Source organism: Camelus ferus, chromosome X (genome assembly GCF_009834535.1).
Source record: "Camelus ferus isolate YT-003-E chromosome X, BCGSAC_Cfer_1.0, whole genome shotgun sequence".
Classification (NCBI taxonomy): Eukaryota; Metazoa; Chordata; class Mammalia; order Artiodactyla; family Camelidae; genus Camelus; species Camelus ferus.
In genome coordinates this window covers 101,698,066-101,718,492 of record NC_045732.1, presented here as the reverse complement: position 1 = coordinate 101,718,492, position 20,427 = coordinate 101,698,066, and the positions used below count along the sequence as shown (strand labels likewise).

Below are 20,427 nucleotides of genomic sequence, written 5' to 3'. Positions count from 1 at the left end.
TAAGTTCTGTCAATAATTTTCCTACATCTATTGAGATTATTATATTTGTATCCTTTGTTTTTTCAGGGATGGTATCACATTTATTGATTTGTATGTGTTAAATAATATTAATGAATCAGGACAAAATCCCACTTAACTATAGTTTATAATACTTATAATATGTCATGAATTCAGGTTGCTAATATTTATTTAGAATGGAATATACATATACTGAAGAAAAAATTACATTGTAGCTTGAGTGTACATTTATTTATTTAAAAATTTTATGTCTAATTTTGAATTTGGCTTATGTTTAATGGAAGTTATTTCTAAATAAAGAATATAACTTTTGGTAGAACTGGATTTATTACAGTTTACTGATAGAGAACATAGCTATTATTTACAATTAGAGCACAAAATACTTGCCTTAAAATGCCATATTATACTAAGAATGCCAACTGTTTCAGGACTGAGAAACAAATTGCTCCCTAAAATGTATTTAGCTGGTCTTTTCCACACCAACCCACATATACTGTTATTTGTTTGTTTGTTTGTTTCTTTGTTTGCCCCTTAATGGAGGCACTGTGTATGGAACCCAGTAACTTGTGCATAAGTTTATTTATCAACATCATTTTGGAACACTTAACAGGAGCCACAAAGTGTGGACTATAAAGATGACTGGAAAATTTTTTTCTTTGTAGGGACTGAAAAAACCTCTGAATGAAAGAATGTCAAAAATAAACATTAGCAAGTATACGATAAGATTTTCTCTTTTTTAAATTTAAATTAAAATATTAAATTAGATTCGTTTTACTTATAATGCTGGATTACAATTGAAAAAAAATTCCCCCTTTTGGGATGTCTTAAATTTGATTGATTATTTTAATCTAATTTTATTTTATAAATATTTATCATTTATTTATAAACATACCAAATAAACTGATATTTATTCTGCTCATTTTTTGAATATAGAGCTACTTAATATAAAGCACACAGATAAATAACTACCTCCATATCCAAATCAAATATTTTTAATTTTAATTACAAATGATAATGAAACAGTTATAACATTTTTGTACAGTTTTTACACAAATTTCAATTTAAATTCCAAAACTTTAAAATTACTTTATTTATTTAGTGCATTATTTATTTTCTGTTCACCAATCTGGTATAAATTTGTGTACAAAAGGAAGGAGATTGGTTTTATTTCATAGACCCAACATTTTATTTATTTAAAAAGATTTTGTGGGTATAATATTTGCAGATCACACTGTAAAAATACACATCCTATATGTTTCACTTTAACTGGATGAGTGAGAAGTAATCACTGGCTGAAAGTTACACTTGGTTTGCCAGGAGACCAGTCATTTTGTGATGTCACATCTTCTCAGGTTGAGAACCAATGTGATGGCCTAGCAGCTTATGTGTGCAGGCCTGCCAAAGCAGCATTTGAAGCTGCAGTGCTCAAAATCATGCAGATTAGAAAAGGAAGTGTAGAAAAATTTATTTCAGATGGCACATGTTTCTTCAGAAATTCAAGATGTGTCTCCTAAAGATGGACCAACTGGTTCAGGAAAGTCCAGTAGATCTCTATTCTGTGATCAAACATTCTCTGGGGAACTGGACTTGAGGTCTATGATTGAAGAAAATGCTTCTTAGACTTTGTGTGAAGAATCCTTGAGAAAAAGACCATGTTACACACATTGTGTCTCTGAACCAGATGAAGATAATGATTTTTGTTCTCTGACATTTCCAAGAAAACTCTGGAAAATGGTTGGGAGTGACCAATTTCAATCCATCTGGTAGGATGATAATGGAACTTCCATAGTGATTGATGAAGTTGTCTTTCAGAAGGAAGTTTTGGAAAGAAAGGCCCCTTTCAGAATATTTGTAAGTGGAAATATGAAAAGCTTACTTAGACAGTTTAACCTGTATCGGTTTAGTAAATTGTGGCAGAATTTTCAAAGATCTACTTGTCTAGCTGAATTTCTGGCAGAAGAAAAAGAAGTCTTTGTTTTAAGCAAGGTATTCAGAAATTTTAGTCACCACTTCGTAACTTATATAGAAAATTTTATTTTGTACATCAATCTATGGTAATATTCATGTAAAGCTAGATTTTGAAAATTGTATAAAACTACTAAGGCTAAAATTCTTTATTTTTTCTAAAATGAGTACATTGAATTAAGTATTCAAGATTATGAGAAACTTTGGTAGTAGCTATGAATCTTATCAGAAATCAAAATAAAGGCATTAAAGCTGCTTTAAAAAGGGGCATTCACCATTACTGCAAATGCTAACGTTTTTAATTTGATGACTATACTATTTAAATGTGTATTTTCCAAATAAGTAATTTCAAAAATTTGTCAGGAGTTTTCATATTTTGATGATATTATCTTTGTATCGTAATTGTGAAGTATGAGGTTTTATACAGTAGGCTTATTTTAGTGTTGTATATTGGTTGAAACTATTACTAAAATTTTTCTCCTTTGTTTGTAGCTGCAGTTCTATCATAATCCAAACTTTAAACGAGGCTGTCCCCGGCTTTTAGTGAGAATAAAAAGAAGAGTTGGTGTTAAAAATGCTTCTCTGGTATCTTCATTGGCTCAAAATTTCAACAAGAAGCACTTTAAAGCAGGGGGTAATTTGGATAATCATAATTCTGGTTTTGTGGCTGACACTAGAGGAGAAAGTGCAATTTTACCTTCTGAAATTGAAACATGCCTCTAATAAGAAAGCCTTCTACTAGCCACATAATTTGTGATATAAATACCCCGATGAGAGGTGATTTTTCTCCTGCATCATCAATGTCAGTTAGACCACCAGAAGAAACTGCAGTGGATCAATGTGCTATTTTAAATCAGTTGACCACTTTCCACGTGCTCTCACAAAGAAGCTACACTGAAGCAAATGGCCATGTTGTGAATATCATTACAATTACAACTTCCAATTCTCAGTACAACAACTTATCTCCAATACAGAGCAATTACCTTGGACTGATGGTGGAGCCTTCTACTTTTCCAAATAAATATCACAACATATCAGCCAATGAAGGTCCTTTTTCTAAACTTCAAGGAGAGAGCAACCCAAAGTTTCAAGTGCCAGTGATAGCTGTTATCAGCTAACTCTCTTTCACAGCCAAATCATCAGCCAACTGCAGTTTATGAACGTAATCCTAATTACAACTGTTCTACCAGAGGACTAAGAGTTTATGCAGGATAACAAAGATTAAAATTGATGTTGGCAAATGTCGACAAATATCTGCAATTTTCTCATTTGAACAATAAACATACATGTGTAACTGTGTTTCCTCGGTTTTTTTTAAAATACAGTTTAGTAAATTGGGAGACAGTTACCATTTAAAGAAAAAAAGAGATATTTGATTGATATGATCAACTGATGGAACAATATGGAAGTAAATTTAAATAATTTCTTGTAAGGAAGAAGAGAAAATTGAAGAATTTGGGAAAATACTAAAATATTTAGAGAGGGAAAAGTACTAAGTGGCTTCTGGTTCATCCTGGAAAGCATTAAAAATGTTAAGGTAGGAATGGTTGGAACAGGAGATAAATGCTGGAACCGGCCCAGGGATCATGGTCTCTATTATGTCATCCCTGGAATAATAAAGGTCACATGATGTAGTCTCAGATGGCACATTCAGCATGTGGTAGAATTTAAGAAGTAATTTTATCTATGGTCTTCTTTGTGCAGTTTTCAAAGCATTCCAATTTGTGCTTTCATATCCTCCCCTCAGGAGTCTACACTATATTTTCTGGTGAATAATTTATGTTGCTTTTATGTTGCAGCCAAAGACAAGCTTACATCCTCAGGGTGACAGTTAATGCCTTTACAAATTTAAGCCCACAAATTCAACATAGTTTAGTCATTTCTTTATAGATCTGGCATCTTACTACCTTGGCATATCTTTATGTTTCACTGTATCTGGAGATATATCCAGGCAAATGCTTGTCAACCATGTTAACTACAAACTCACAACTTTTGTTCCAGCTCATCCTTGGACTTTGGATATTCTCCTTTTACCTACTTAGACTTTCCCAGTCTCAGCACAGAAACCACCTCCTCCAGATGTTTTCTGTCTATTCCCATTTCCTTGTCTAGCTTGGTTACCAGCACAGTAAGCACAGCAAATGCCACAGGATGCATTTTGGTATTTAGTGAATGAAAAATACATGTTGACTTTAAGCAAAATCTACTTTCTGTAACAACAAAACTCTCATGGTTTTCAAATTATTTTGTTATGGTCTTTACTCTTCATCACAAACTAGCTTTTTTCATAACCCAAGTACTAGTCACACAATACAGAAAGTGGAGGTATGTACAGGAGACAAAGTAATATTTTCTTCTTAATTCATGCTTCCAGGTGACTAAAGCATTCCATTCTCATTTGCTGGATATATTCCTGTCTCTTCCTCACCCACCCAACCCAAAATAAATGATTCTCATCCCCATAATAATAACAGTATTGTCTTTAAATTAATTTACTTCTTAGAATCATAGCTTTGTCCAGAAGGGATAGTGCCATCACAAACATTTAAAGTAGGTTTAAACAACCCACATAAATTGTGCCCATTCTAACCTTCACACAGGAAGTATCTAAGAGATACTAGACCCTTATTTGGGTTGGTTATTTTCAGTAACCAAATTGCAATCTAAAATGTGTGGACTAGAAAGAGTTGAGGCTGGTAGAATTAAAAATTTGTCCAAATGCTAGAATACCAAATTTCTGCAGATAGTAGGAAATATAAAATATTCATGGAAGACTGATTATTTTCCATTAATTTAAAATAAAAGATGAAGCATTTTCAGAATGTGAAATGCCCTGTAATGCTGGAAAAATTGTAGGCAGGGTCAGGGAGCCTAAGTCTTCTGCTCAAAATCATGCAGCCAGTGTCAGCTAATAATACTGGAATGGCAATATTGAGTCCTGAAAATATGTCACCAGTTGTGAAGAAAGCCTTTGATAATCTGGAGAATGGGCAAATGGACAAAGTTAAGCTCTAGCCACATCCCACCAATATGACTTTTACCAAGAGAAGAAAAGAGCCCACTTGCAGCAGGAGGACTGTTTCTGGGCAGCAGTGGTTTTTCCTACAACAGAAACATGAAGCTTTCAAGTTTGCCAGCTCAAATCTTATGGTGGCTATGTTGTTGTTTACATTAGCAGTCTGGGGTTCAGATGGGCTGGTTCAGCAGCTAGTTTCCAGCTCTCTTATCAGACAGTGTGTCTTACCGTGATCATCTTAACAAGGTTCCATACTGGTAAGTCAAAAGCTACAGTTTAATTTCAAAATTAGAAATCCTAAAGAAGAATATTGTTTGTTTGTCCATCTGTAGTTTTCTACCTGTGAAAAGCTAGACTATTGGCAAAAGTACAAAAGTTTGCTGGTGCTTTGAAAACTATTCTCTGAGCTCTGCCCACTGAATTCTTCCCACTAAATACTACAAATCTGTCTACCACTGTGTGTATGTGTGAAGATGGATTGTTAAGCAGTAACTAAGTTTTATCTCAGTTGAGTCATCAGTGAATTATTCTTCTGCATCTGGCAGGATCTCTGTGAATTAAAAGTTTCAATGAGCCAGCAGATTTTCTTCAGATCAGGAAGAGGTAGATTATATTTCTCCCAGTATACTAATTGTTACCTGTTCACTGAATCCTGAGTTGATGCTAGGGCTAAGCCACTGAATCCTTGAACTGGACAGAGGCATATACATTCTGAAGTCCCCAGAGCCCAGCATAGGAGTGTGTCTCCTTTTTAAATTAAGCATATGTCTAAGATTTTTTCTTTTCATTGTCATTGTTGATACAACTTATTTTGGCTTTGAACACCCCTTGACTTATTGATGGAGACTGAAACACAGACTAATTCCCGTTCACCTAGAAATTGCAATAAAATTTCTTTCCTTGGACTACCTGGAGTAGAGTGAGCATAGTCATCTGTTTGAAAGCAGTGCTCAGTCCTTATAATGCAGAACATTTACACTTCTTTGCCCAGCACTTGAGCAAGAATGTTTGTTATTTATCACAGAGATTATCCTCACAACGCCTAATGCAACCATGAGAAAACACCACATTGTTATCCAAAATCAAGTCTTTGTCATTATTGCATTGCCATTCCCAAACATTTAAGAAGAGTTAGAGTTATGAGATTTTACCATGCTGAGTTTTTTGCAACCGAGCACGTTCCTTCCTTGTAGATGCTGTCGGGGAGATGAGACCCTCGGTCAGATACAGTGAACTTTATCACTCACAGCAAAAGCAGCCAGGGTTAATTTTATACCTATTCCCTAATCTCAGATAAATACACAGTGTAAAATTTTGATGCCTACAGAAGCAGTGGGCTGTTATCATTAAGAAATTTTAAGTCATGGGATAACACTAATTTTATTAGTATCTTTATGAATTATTTAATAGAATCACTTATTAGTATCTTTACCTCGGATAAATACATCATGACTCAAGGTTACTTGCTGCAAAAACAATGAGAAATGGCATGGAAAAAATGATCATTGCATTTCCATTTTTCCTTCCACTTTAATTGAGATATAATTGGCATAAAATATTGTGTAAGTTTAGGTGCACAGGAAGTGATTTTATTTACATATATCATGAAATAGATACCATAGCAACTATAGGGAGAATTCATTATCTCATTTAGATACACTATTAAAGATATACAATTATTTTTTTTGTTGTGATGAGAAATCTTATGGTCTACTCTCTTAACAACATTCATATATAACATAAAGCAGTATTCCTTGTGTTTATCATGTTACTTTGTGGCCTCCCTGTAACATGTTTATGGCTGGAGATTTGTAACTTTTGAGTGCATTAATCTAATTCTCCTTTCCCAACCCCTGCTTCTATTAACTACAAATCTGTTTTTTTCTATAATTATGTTTGTTTGTTTTTGAAGTGTACTTTAATCTATAACACTATGTTAGTTTCTCTTACAAAACCTACTGTTTGCAAACTGTAATAAATTTCAAACTGATCAACAGAATAAATCTAGATATGACATGTTGCTATTTAAAGATATTTCATAGTTATTGACTCTTCCCCATATAGTAATTTTCTTGTCCCTGACTCATTTAATTTGCAACTGGAAATTTTTCTCTCTTAAATTTCCACAACTATTTCTTTTCCTTCACCCTATTTCCCTCCTTCTTGTTAACAACCTGTTTCTTTCTATATCTATAACTCCTTTTCTGTATTTTTATGTTTGTTTGTTTTAAATTCCAAAAATAAATAAAATTAGTAACAATTGTCTTTCTCTCTCTGACTTATTTCATCTAACATTTAAATGATGATTTTTGCATCTATGCTTATCAGTAATATTTAACCTGTAATTTTTTGAGGTATTTGTTCCAGTTTTAGTAGTAGTGTGATATGGAAATGTGGGATAGGAAGCCTTCTTTCATTTGCAAATTTTTGGAATACTCTGAAAAGTATAGGTGTTAAGTCTTCTCTGAATATTTGGGATAAGTCACCTGTGAAGCTGTCTAGGACTGGAATTTTGTTTCTTGTGAGATTTTGTTTAATTACTTATTCATTTTCATTAGTGTTAATCAGTTCATATTTTCTATTTCTCATTTGATCCTGGAGATTATGTCTTTCTAAGAATTTGTCAATTTCTTCTAGGGTTTCCAATTTATTGGCATATAATTTTTTGTATCCTCTTATGATGATTTGTATTTCTGTGATATAAGCTGTAACTTCTCATTTATTTCTGTGTTTATCAATGTGTATTCACTTTTTTGCTCATGGGTCTGTTTACAGTTTATGAATTTTATTTATTTTTAAAAACCATTATTTAGATTGTTTAATGTTTCTATTTTTAATCTTTATTTATTTATGTTCTTAACTTTCAGGTGCCTTTCATTCTACTAACTGTTTTGTTTATTAATTTGTTACATCTTTTGGTTGTAAGATTATCTTATAAGAGAGAGATATTTCTTTTTGTATGAGTGGGATTATTTTGCTAAAAACATCCTTATTAATACTGCTTTTGCTATACCCTATGAACTTTTTTTTGTTGTCATTTTTCTTTTTTATTTTTTCTTTGATTTATACAGCAATCCATTGGTTGTTTAATATTGTATGATTTACCCTCCACATTTTAATATTTTTCTGTTTTTTTCTTTTAGTAAATCTCTAGTCTCACAGAATCCATGTTTCTTCACAAAACAAGGAGACAAATAGTAAAATTTATACAAAAACTTTTAAGACCCAAATTTTCTGAAATAACCTTTGAAAAATGAACAAAGCTGTGGGCATTATCCTCCATGACTTTAGAACATACTACAAAGCTACAGTAATCAAAACATCAAAATATGGCACTAAAAGAGACACATCGTTCAATGGAACAAAATAGAGAGTCCTAAAATAAACCCCCACACATATGATCAATTAGTCTACAATGAAGTAGGAAAGAGTATACAACGGAGAAAAGGCAGTGTCTTCAACAATTAGTTCTCAGAAACCTGGACACTACATGTAAAAAGAAGTTGTAAGAGCACTTCCTTCCATAGTATACAAACTAATAAACAAATGGATTAATTTCCTAAATGTAAACCCTGAAAATACACAATTTATGACCAAGAAAATGAGCAGAACTGACTTTGAGGAAAATCATAGCAATATTTATTTTTGATGTTTCTCCTATGTAAAAAAAAATAGAAAAATTAACAAAACTACGAATAACAGTTTATAGTTTATTGAGGAAAAAATAGATGTACTATGTGATACAGGGATTCTACTTCTTGTAAAAATGTGAAGTGGAAAACCGTTTGCAGAGTAAAGGAAACTGTCCACAAGACTTATGACAACACACAGAATAGAAGGAAAAATTTCAGACAATGAGACCAACAAGGTGTTAATATCCATAATATATATATAGCATATTAGACTCAGTATTTAAAAAACAAAGACCCCAACTTAAAAATAGTTGAAGGATCTTCATGAAAACTTTTCAAAAACAGACATGTGGCTGATATTCATGCACATAAAAAGATACATAATGCTGATATTTTTTAGGAAAACATAAATCAAATCCAGAATGAAATATATTCTCAGAGCAACCAAAATGGCTATTAACAAAAAGTCTACAAATGACAAACTTTAATAAGAATTTTGAGAAAAGGGAACCCAGGTACAATGTTGGTGGAAATATAAATTGATGCATCCACTATTATAAAAGTGTGGACAGTGCTCAGAAAACTAGAAATAGAAGCATTATATGTTGAGCAATTCCAGTTTTATTTCTAAATTTGAAACAAATGAGAACAACAACTTTAAATGATATATTACCCCCAATGTCCTTAACATCATCATTTTTAGTAGCCAAGGATAGAAGCGCAACACAACTGCCCATCAACAGATGATTGGCTGAAGATTATGTGAGATATATATAATATAATAAATAGTTATAACAAAAAATAGATATCTGCAATTTGGAACAACGTGATTGGACAGAGGATGTTGCACATAGGAAAATATGTCATACAGAAAAAAACACTGTACGTTATCACTTACATGAGGAAACTAAAGATATAAGAGAAATAATCATTAAAAAAAAGCAGAAACCGACTCACTTATATATGTGTAGGATACCAAATAGTGGTTTCCTGTGGGGACAGGGAAGAAGGATGTAGAAAACAGAAATATTCAAGCTACTAGTTATAAATTAGAGAAGCAACACAGCTATATTTACATGACAGAGAAATATTTTAATAATTTAAATGATTTTAAAGACATTATAGGCATATATTATAGGAAAATGTGCATGTATATGGGACAAACATTGAAGAAAAGAACCCAGGAAAAACAAAATATTTTGCAGTACTATGATATCAAGGGAGGTGATTTGTTCACTTTCTTTACTGTTCTTATAATGTCCTTAGTAGAATTTAAGCTTTTAAATGAAAAAGTATATACTTTTTAAAAAGTGACATAAGTTTAAACTATTCTTGTCTCTCCCCTTTAATCTACAGTCAGTAAAACGTTCACATCTCAACAAAAATAACTACAACACAAAACAAAACTCCAGTATGCATGTGTACAGCTGAAGTGTGGTGGACTAAAACACAAAAGGAGGCTGAATTGAGGGAAGAGCAGAGTTGGTGACTGCAACCAAGGCCCAATGACTAGGTTATCTGAGCCCACAGGTTCAGAGAACCCAGTAGAAAAAGAGTCTCAGTTGTTCACTTAGCTTCAGCCTCCAACTGCACCAGTACTCATGGTCACAGATAACTAAGAGGGAGTCACCATGGAGACAGAAATTCCATCCTTCAGACACTCAGACATTCATGACACTCACCCTACTCCCCATTCACAGTTGTGGAGACAAGGTACCTTGCAACACTGGACATGGCAAAGGCACTTGCCTGATTCCAACTACCCACCTTTCTACAAATTTCCTCAATGTGTACACTGAGTCTCAAGGGATATCAGATCAAAGAAGTGTTCCCCATCCCAGTGACAACAGTTGCATTAACTACCAGAGAAGTCTAAGAAGTGACAATGAAAGCACATCTTTTATCCAGACAGTAGCGACTGGAAAGTGCCATTTTGAAATATTATCAGAGGTGGCTCAGAAAAGTAAAACCAAAAATTGTGCAATATTGCTAACTACCAGAAAACAAAAGCAAGGACTTGAACACCCAATCTGTTATTTAGTGTCATCAGAGTAATAATTTAAAAGATCATGACCAATCACAGTAACATTATAGGGCACGGACACACACAGATAGACACACAGACACACACACACACACACACACACATGCACACAATGACAACCCTCAAGCAAACAAACTTAAACTCATGGAATATTGCCATATGACTAATAGAGAATTCAAAATAGGTGTCATACAGAAACTCAATACATAAAACAAAACTCAGAAAGCAGTTTAGTGAACTCAGGAATAAATTAAATGATGATAAGGAATACATTATGAAAGATACTGAAACTATAAAATAAACAAACATTATTGGAGAACCAGAAGAACTTAATAAATGAGACAAATTATGCAATAGAAAGTATTGGAAGTAGATTGTTTTTGTGGAAGAGAGATTAGTAAACTCACCAATACAAAACTAGAAATGATAGGAGAGGGCAGAGATACAAGATAATAAAAAGTGAGGAAATTCTACAATAGCGATCAGACTTCTTTAGGAACTCACATTATATTGAAATCCTGGAGGAAGAAGAAATATAGATGTCAGCTGATGGTTTTTTTAAAAAAGTAATAGTCTATAACTTCCCTAAACTGTGTAAGAAACTGATACACTACTCCATGAGACAACAAAACACCAATAACTTTAAGACAAAGAGACCTCCTTCAAGATACATCATATGCAATTTGGCAAGTCAATGACAGAGTAAAATTTTATGAGCAGCAAAAAAAATTATGATAATCTACATAGGAATCCCCATTAGGCTATCTGCAGATTTCTCAGCAGTAAACATAGGCCAAAGGTAAATAAAATGACATTTTCAAACTACTGACATATGAAATTTCTAACCCAAGAATACTCTACCTTCTACAGTTATCACTTAGATACAAATTGAAAATGAAGAGTTTACCAGACAAACAAAACCTGAATGAGATGAAAACCGAAACCGAGACACCTTTCAAGAGATGTAGAAAAGAGCTCTTCTAAGAAAAATAAAATGGCAAAAATATGCAAAAGATTGACCAAAATGCTAAGTAGAGACCACGAGAAAGCTGCAACTTTTTATTTGTATATGTTTTAAAATGGTACAATACTATATGGATTAAAGAGAGAAAAATAGGAAATCAGGGGCAATAAATATAGATATTTCAATCTGGTAACATCCTTATAGTAGTAAAAGAATTAATTTGAGACAGTAATCTGAAAATTTAAAGAGTAAAAGTAAAACAACATTAAAGGATGATTCTATCAGGGGAAAGAAGACTAAATTATACATGAGATATTTTATTTTAAATGAAGTACAGTAGATGTACTTTATTGTGTATTTTCAGATGTACAGCATGGTGATTCCAACCACTTTGTAGATTATATTGCATTATAAATTATTACAAGTTATTACAATAATTTTAACATACAATTATAATTTATTGTGTATAATTCCCTGATATCTACCGATAATCCTTGTTGCTTATCTCCTTTATGTGTACTACTTTGTATCTCTCAATGTCCTACCATTAAATTGTCTTTCCCTTCCCCTTTGGTAAACATAAATTTTTTCCCATAACTTTGAGTCTGCTTCAGTCTTGTATATCTAATCTCTCAATATGTCAAACTCTCTATATTTCTATCTCTCTATTTCTCTGTCAATCTATCTATCTTTCTATGTATCTATCTATCTTTCTATCAATTTATCTGTCATTTATCAATTGATAGCTATTGATAGATATACACAGATATTTGTTATTCTTTAGATTCCACATATAAATTATACTATATACTTTTGTCTTTGTGTAAGTTATTTCACTAAGCATAATATTTTCTAGACCCATTCGTGATACTGAAAAAGCTATGTTTTATACTTTTACATGGCTGAGTAATATTCCATTGCATATTTATTGAAACATCATATCTTCTTAATTCCATAGTCTATTGTGTACTCTTGGATTGCTTCCCTCTCTTGCATATTATAAACAGTGCTGTAGTGAACATTGGTTCTGCTCAATTTAGATATTTTCCCTGGATTTTTCCTAGGAGAAGTATTACTTGGTCATATGGTAGTTCCCTTTTAAGTTTTTAAAGTAATGTGAATACTATTTTCCATAGAAGTACCAATTTACATTCCTACCAGGAGTATAAAAGAGCTTTGTTTCCTCTGCATCCTTTCCAATACTTAGTATTTGTAGACTTTTGATAATTTCCATTTGACCAGTGTGAAGTGATATCTCATTGTGGTTTTGATTTGAAATTCCCTAATAATTAGTAATGTTGAGCATTTGTATCACCTGCCTGTTACTCATCTGAAAGTTTTCTTTGGAAATATATTAATTCACGTACTCTGCTCTTTTTCTGATAGCATTTTTGTTTTTCAAATTGAGTTGTGTAAATTAAATCCATGTTACTATTAACCTACATCTATTAGCCCCTGGCCACTTGAATTGTATGCAGTTATGTTCTCCAGTTTCACAGGCAATGTTTTCATTTCATTGATAGTTTCTTTAGCTGTGCAGAACATTTCAAGTTTGTTTAGGTCCCACTTGCTTACTTTTGCTTTTATTTCTTTTGCATTAGAATACTGATATAAGAAAATATTCCTATGATATATAACCAATAGTTTATCACCTATATTCCCTTCTAGCAGTTTTAAAGGATCAGGTCTTCCATTTATATCCTTAATACACTTGGAGTTTATTTTTGTATATGATGTCAGGGAACGTTCTAATTTCACTGTTTTACATGTAGATGTCCAGCTTTCCCAACACCATCCATTGAAGAGGCTGTCTTTTCTCCACTGTGTACTCTTGCCTCTTTTATCGTAGATTCATTGATCATACGATTTTGGAATTATTTCTAGGCTCTCTATCTATTTGTATTGATTATACCTGTGTGCCAATGCCATGCTGTTTTTATTACTGTAGGTTTGTAATATAGTAAGGTATCTGGGAGGTTTATACCTCCAGATTTTTTGTTTTATATCAAGATCACTTTGGCAATTTTTAATGGTTTCATGTAAAACTTAGAATTATTCTTTTCTAGTTGTGTGGAAAATACTACAGCACTGTAACAGGAATTGCAATAAATCTGTAGGTGTCTTTGTGTATTACGGCCATGTTAACCATATTAACTCTTTCATTCCAAGAACACAAGACATCTTTCCATTTCTGTGAATCATTTTTAAATTCTTTGTCAATGTTTTATAATTTTCAGTGTTTAGACCGTTCACATATGTGGTTACATGTATTCCAAGATATTTGGGGAATGGGATTTAAAATAATATTGCTTTCAACATCCATTTTATGGTATCTCATGATTAATGTGTAGAAATGCAAGAGACTTGTTTACCTTTATCTTGTACCCTGCTCCGTTGCTGAAATTATTTATTGTTCATAATAGTCTGTGTGGAGCCCTTAGGACTCTCTATGTAGATAGTTATGTCATAAGTACTGGTGACAATTTTGCCTCTTTCTTTCCATTTTGCCTTTCTTTTACTTCTTTTCCTTTTCCTTTCTTCTATTACTATAAAACAGAAGTGCTGAGAGTAGAAATCCTTGTCATGTTCCCGAATTTATCCAGAAGGCTTTCAGCATTTCCCACTGAGTATTATATTTTGTTATAAATGGCCTTTACTATGTTGAAGGATGTTCCCATTGTACTCACCTTCATGAGAGTTCTGATCATGAATGGATGATGAATTTTGTCAAATGCTTTTACTGTGTGTATTGACATGGTCCTCTGAATTTTGTCCTTCCTTTTTTGAATATGTATCATGCTGATTGATTTCTGTATGTTGAACCATCCTTGTGACTTTGGAAGTTATCCAGCAGAACATCATGTATAATCCTTTCTATGTATTGCTGGATTAATTTGTTGTTGTTTTATTGAGGAGTTTTGAATGTATATTCATCAAGGATATTGGCTTTTCATTTTTATTTTTTATTTTTGTAATGTCTTTGACTCGATTTGTTATCAAGCTAATGGTGGTCTCGTAGAATAACTTTGGGAATTTCCCTTCCTCCTTCACTTTTTGAAACAGTTGTGGGAATATATGTATTAATGAAGGCATCCAGACATTTTGATCAAGGGGTCTTTTTAAAATTATAGATTTTATTTAACTTATACTGATTGCTGTTTTCAAGTTTTCAGTTTTCTCTTTATTCAGTGTTGGCCAGATATGTGTTTCTAGATATTTGTCCATTTCTTTTAGGTCACCCAGTTGGTTGTAATGTAACTGCTCATATGGCTTTCATAAACTTTTTTTGTATTTGTGTAAGATCAGAAGTTATTTGTACTCTTTTGATTCTTATTCTGTTTCGGTCCACTATCTGTATAACTTGAAAAGCTTGGCTTAATGCTTATCAATTTGTTATTATTTTTAAGACAAAAATGCTCCTGATTTTATGACTTTTAATTTATTTTTTAATTTTTATTTTATTTATTTTCAACCTAATGTTTAAAGATTTCTCATTCTACTGCCTTTGGGTTTGTTTGTTATTATTAGTAGTTATTATGGGTGGTAAGCATGGTACTTTGTGTGAGTTTTTTCTTATTTCTTCTAGAAGGCCTGATTTGTTCTAAACTACCCTCATAGACTTGTCTTTGCTGCATCCCATAGTTTTTATGAAGGTGTGTTTTCATTGTAGTTTGTCCCCAGGTATGATTTTATTACCTCTTTGATTTCATCATTGACCATTTTTTATTTTTTTAAAGGATGTGGTTTAATCTCATGTTTGTGCTTTCCTGTTCTACTTTCTAGAGTTGATGCATAGTTTCATAACTTTGTGTATGGAATAATGCTTGCTGTCATCTTTATTTGCTTAAAGTTCCTGAGGCTCTTTTCATGACATAATATGTGGTTTATTCCTTAGATAACATCCTATGCACACTTGAAAAATTTATGTGTTCTGCTTTTCTGATGCAGTGTCCAATAGCTCAGTTATGTTGAAATGATCTAATATGCTATTAAGACCTCTGTTTCCTAACAGATATTTTTTCTGGATATTCTGTCCATCAAAATAGTGAGGAGACAAACTCATGTACTATCATTGTTTTATAATGAATTAATTCCCTCATGTCTCCTAATATTTCTTTATACATTTAGGATCTATGGTGTTATGTCCATATATAAGTTATTGAGTGTAATACCCTATTTTTATATTGATCTCTTTTTCTTTATATAAGCTCATATTAAACTTTCATTGTGGCCCTTGTTTTAAAACATATTTTGTATGATTTGATCATTGCAATGTGCACTTTCTTGTCATTTCCATGAAATATCTTCTACATCAATTTCCAGTCTGTGTATATCTACTTCCATATAGTGAGTCTTTTTTGGGGGGAGGCCAAGATGGTGGAGTAGAATGATGCTCCTAGCTCTCCCTTTCCCACAAATGCACCAAGACTCACATCCACAGAGTCACTCACCTAACCAGAGAACCTGCAGAACTCTGAAAGTACATTGCCCTCTTCAAAAGATAAAGATGCCAAAAATCTGGTAGGAGAAAAGGAATAAAGATGGAAGAAAAGGCAAAACAGAGTGGGACAGGTCCCATGGGGAAGGAGCAGCAAAGAAGGACTGGCACTCATTCACTTTGTCTCCCCTCTCCAACTAAGAGGCCAGTTGGAAAAAGGGGGTGCCTACAAGGCTTTGATATGTACAGAGTATCAGTTGACTGACAGAACAAGTTTAAACAGGCACAGAGGGTCCCTGTGACACCCAGCCCAAGATGCAGTCCAGCAGCTGGGGGCAAGTCCATGCTGCCCGAGCTGGGTGGAAGATGGGTATGGCTAAACTGAGGCAACCCAGGGGTAATGTAGGGGGCTGTGTGCCATGGCTGTGCATTCACAGGGAAGAACAAACTGGGCCCTACGTAAAACATCAGGGCAGATGTGCCCTTGGTGGGGGGAAGGGTGCATACCCCAATCTCTGAGAATCCACCAAATTTTCTAGTTGAAGCGAGGTGGATCTCATGCACAGTCACCATACCCTCTATCACTTTGCACCCAGGTGGCAGTGGGGGCAAACCCTGCATCCACACCTAAGGACTTAGCAGCCTCAAGGACCAGAAAGAGACTTGTCTACACCCCAAGGCAGATAGGATACTTCTGTCCTGGTTCTTCAGAGAAATTGCCCCACCAAGACAAACAAGGAGCTGTGTTTTGTCCCAGACCAGGGACAGCACTGTTCCTCAGTCTTCTCAGAGCCCACCTATGGGGTGCAAACCCAAGTCGTAGTTCACAGTGACACAGAGCATTGTAGTGACCGGCACCCTGAAGGGGAGGGTGGCCCCCAACATTTTAGGTGGGAACACAGCCCCTGACGATGCTGCTGGGAGAGGGCGTGATGCTCACTCATGCCTGGGCAGTCTGCAACATCTGACTGCAGCATTGGGCAGAGCAGTGACAAGTCAGCCCACAGTAAAGGAGAACTGCACCTGACCCAGTGTTGGGAGTAGGTGAAATCTGCTTGCCGACAGGCACAGGGAGCATCACAGATGAGGTCTTCTCTGGAAACTTCAAGCTGAGCTTACAAATAAGGATGAAGTTAGAAAGATTTCCCATTAAAAGCACACAGTCTCCAGGAGGACACCAACAACCCATCCTTGTTTAAATCTGTTTTTATCTGTTCCATTTTCTATTACCCTCTTAAATTTTACTTCTTAGAAAATTATATGTACCCCCATATTCATCCCTTTGAAATTTTTAAAAAATATTTTTATGATTATTATTTTTCAAAATTCTGCTTCAACTTGCTTTCCTATTATTCATTATATGATATTTTCAAACTTTTATTTCTCCCTTCTTTAAAATTCTTTATCACTCTGTCTCTTTTTTCTCTTTCCTAAGTTGTATTACTACATAGGCATTAGCTAGATAAACTCTTCTAGGACCACAGTAGATAACTGATACTCCATAAAACACAGTGCCAGAGAGGTAGTAGCAAGATGAAGAAGCAGAGAAACCATTCCAAATTAAAAGAAAAACAGAAATCCCTGAAAGAATGCTCTGTGTAATAGACATTGATAGCATACTAGATCAAGATTTCAAAGAAGACTGATCAAAATTCTGAAGGAAAGAACAGAGATAGTGTTTAGAGATATAAAATATGTCATAAATTAAATGACAGCTATAAAGAAGAGCCAAGTAGAATAGGTAAACCCCTTGACTGAGATGAGGAATGATGTAAAGGCAGTCCAAAGCTGACTAGAAAACGCAGAGGAATGAATTAGTGACTTAGGAGACAGGACAATAGCAAGCACCCAATGAGAATATGTACAAGAGAAACAACCAGGAACAAATGAAAAAAAGCATAAGGGAACTATGGGATAATAAAAAGCATGCCAAATTTTGCATGATAGATGTCCCAGAAGGGGAAGAAATATCAAAGGGGGTTGCAAAGGTGTTTGAAGATGTCATGACTGAGAACTTCCTAAACTTAAAGATGGAATGAGATATCCAAGGACAGGAAGCTCAGAGGGTCCCAAACAGAAAGACCCCAAGTACACCCACACCACGACATATAATTAAGATGGCCAAAGTCAAGGATAAAGATGTGATCCTAAAGACAGCAAGAGAAAAGCAAAGAGTGAGTTACAAGTGAACCCCCATATGGATCTCAGATCATTTCTCTTAACAGACACTACAGGCTAGAAGGGAGTGTTAAGATATACTAAAAGTACTGAATGATAAAAAAGATATATTCTAGAGTACTTTATCCTGCAAGGCTATCCTTTATAATACAGGGAGACGTAAATAATTTCATAGACAAGAAAAACCTACAAGGGTTTAGCAACACTAAAGACATACTTAAAAAAATATTGAAAGTTCTAGTCTAAATAGAAAAGCAGCAGGATGCTACAGAAATGAGAAACTTGCTGCTGGAAAGGTTTTAACACATGAATTACAAATAAAATACACATGAAATTATAAAATAAGACATACAAATCATTGAGAGTGGGAGAAGGAGGCATGAAAATACAGAATTGTTTTCTTTGACTTTCCTTTTAAAATTTTTTGTTCTTCATAAAATGGGTTTGAGATCATGTTACTGTCAGTTTAATAAAAGCAGTTATAGTAATTGGCTAATAGATTTATAAAAAAGGGTAACAACAAGACGAAAACTAATCAGGGAATCAATAAAACAAAATAAATTTCATGATAATACAAAGGAAAATTACCAAACAATAAAAGGAAGATGAAAGGAACAAAGATGAAAATCTTGTCTACTGCGAAGATAAGGTTAAAGTGGCAATAAACACAAACCTATCATCAATTACTGTAAATGTGAATGGACTAAATGCTCCAGTCGTAAGACATAGAGTGGCAGGGGATATAATAAAACAAGAAACTTAAATATGCTGCATACAAGAGACCCACTTGAGGGAGAAGGACACATATAGATTGAGAGTGAAAGGATGGAAAATGGTATTACATACAAAAGGAAAAGCCAGAAAACCAGGTGTTGCAGTACTGATTTGAGACAAAATAGGCTTTAAAACAAATGTCATAAAGAAATATAAAAAAGGACATTTTATAATGATTAAAGGAGTGATACAAGATGAGGATAGTACACCCATTAACACATATGCACCAAATAGAGGAGCACCTAAATACATAAAATAATTCTTAACAGAGATAAAGGGTCATAGTGATGGGAATAGAATCACAGTTGGAGATTTCACCACTGCATTAACATCACTGGGCAGATCACCGAGACAGAAAATATATAAGGCAAAAGAGAAATTAAATAATACAATAGGAATATTAGACTTGGTGGATATTTTCAGAACATTGTACCCCCCCAAAATAGGATACACATTCTTTACAAGGGCACCAGGAGAATTTTCCAGGATTGATCATGTACATGGGCACAAAAGAAACCTCAGCAATTTTAAGAAGATAGAAATTTCATCTAGCAACTTTACTGACCACAATGCCATGGACCTAGAACTCAACAACAGAGAAACAAAGGAGAACAAAAGGAAAACATGGAGATAAAACAATATGTTATTAAAAACCAAAAGGCCAATGAAGAATTCAAAGCCGAAATAGAAAAAATACCTTGAGACAAAAGAAAATGAAAGCAAAACCACAAAATATTTATGGGACTCATCAAAAGCCGAGCTAAGAGGGGAGTTTAGAGTGATACAGGCCTTCCTCAAAAAAGAAGAACAATCACAAATAAACAATTTAAGCCACCAGCTGAATGAACTAGAAAAGGAAGAACAAAAATCCCCAAAAGGCAGCAGCAGGAAGGAAATCATAAAGATTGTGGAGGAAATAAATAAAATGGAGGTTTGAAAGACCATAGGAAAAACATCAACCAACCCAAAAGCTGGTTTTTTGAAAAAGTAAGAAAAATTGACAATCCTCTGGCCAAACTCAAAAAGAAGAAAAGAGAGAGAGCACAAATTAGCAAAATAAGAAAGGAGAATTAAGAAATTACAAAAAATAAAATAGAAATACAGAATATCATATGAGGATTTTATGAAAAACTCCATGGAAACAAACTGGACATCCTAAAGAAGATGGACAAGTTTCTAGAAACATACAGTCCACCAAGACTGAATCAAGAGGAAACTGACCCCTTGAACAAACAGATCACTAGAAATGAAATCAAAATAGCAATATAAAACCTCCTTACAATTAAGAGTCCATGACCAGACGGCTTCAATGCGGAATTCTACCAAACATACAAAGAAGAACTCATACCAGTAATTCTCAAACACTTCCAGAAGATTGAAAAGGAAGGAATACTCCCA

General features: G+C 33.8%; 1 pseudogene; it reads left to right on the top strand.

The window, feature by feature from the left end:
• Positions 1 to 1,481: 1,481 nt before the first annotated feature.
• Positions 1,482 to 3,198, top strand: LOC116661913 (annotated as a pseudogene).
• The last annotated feature ends 17,229 nt before the right edge of the window (positions 3,199 to 20,427 follow it).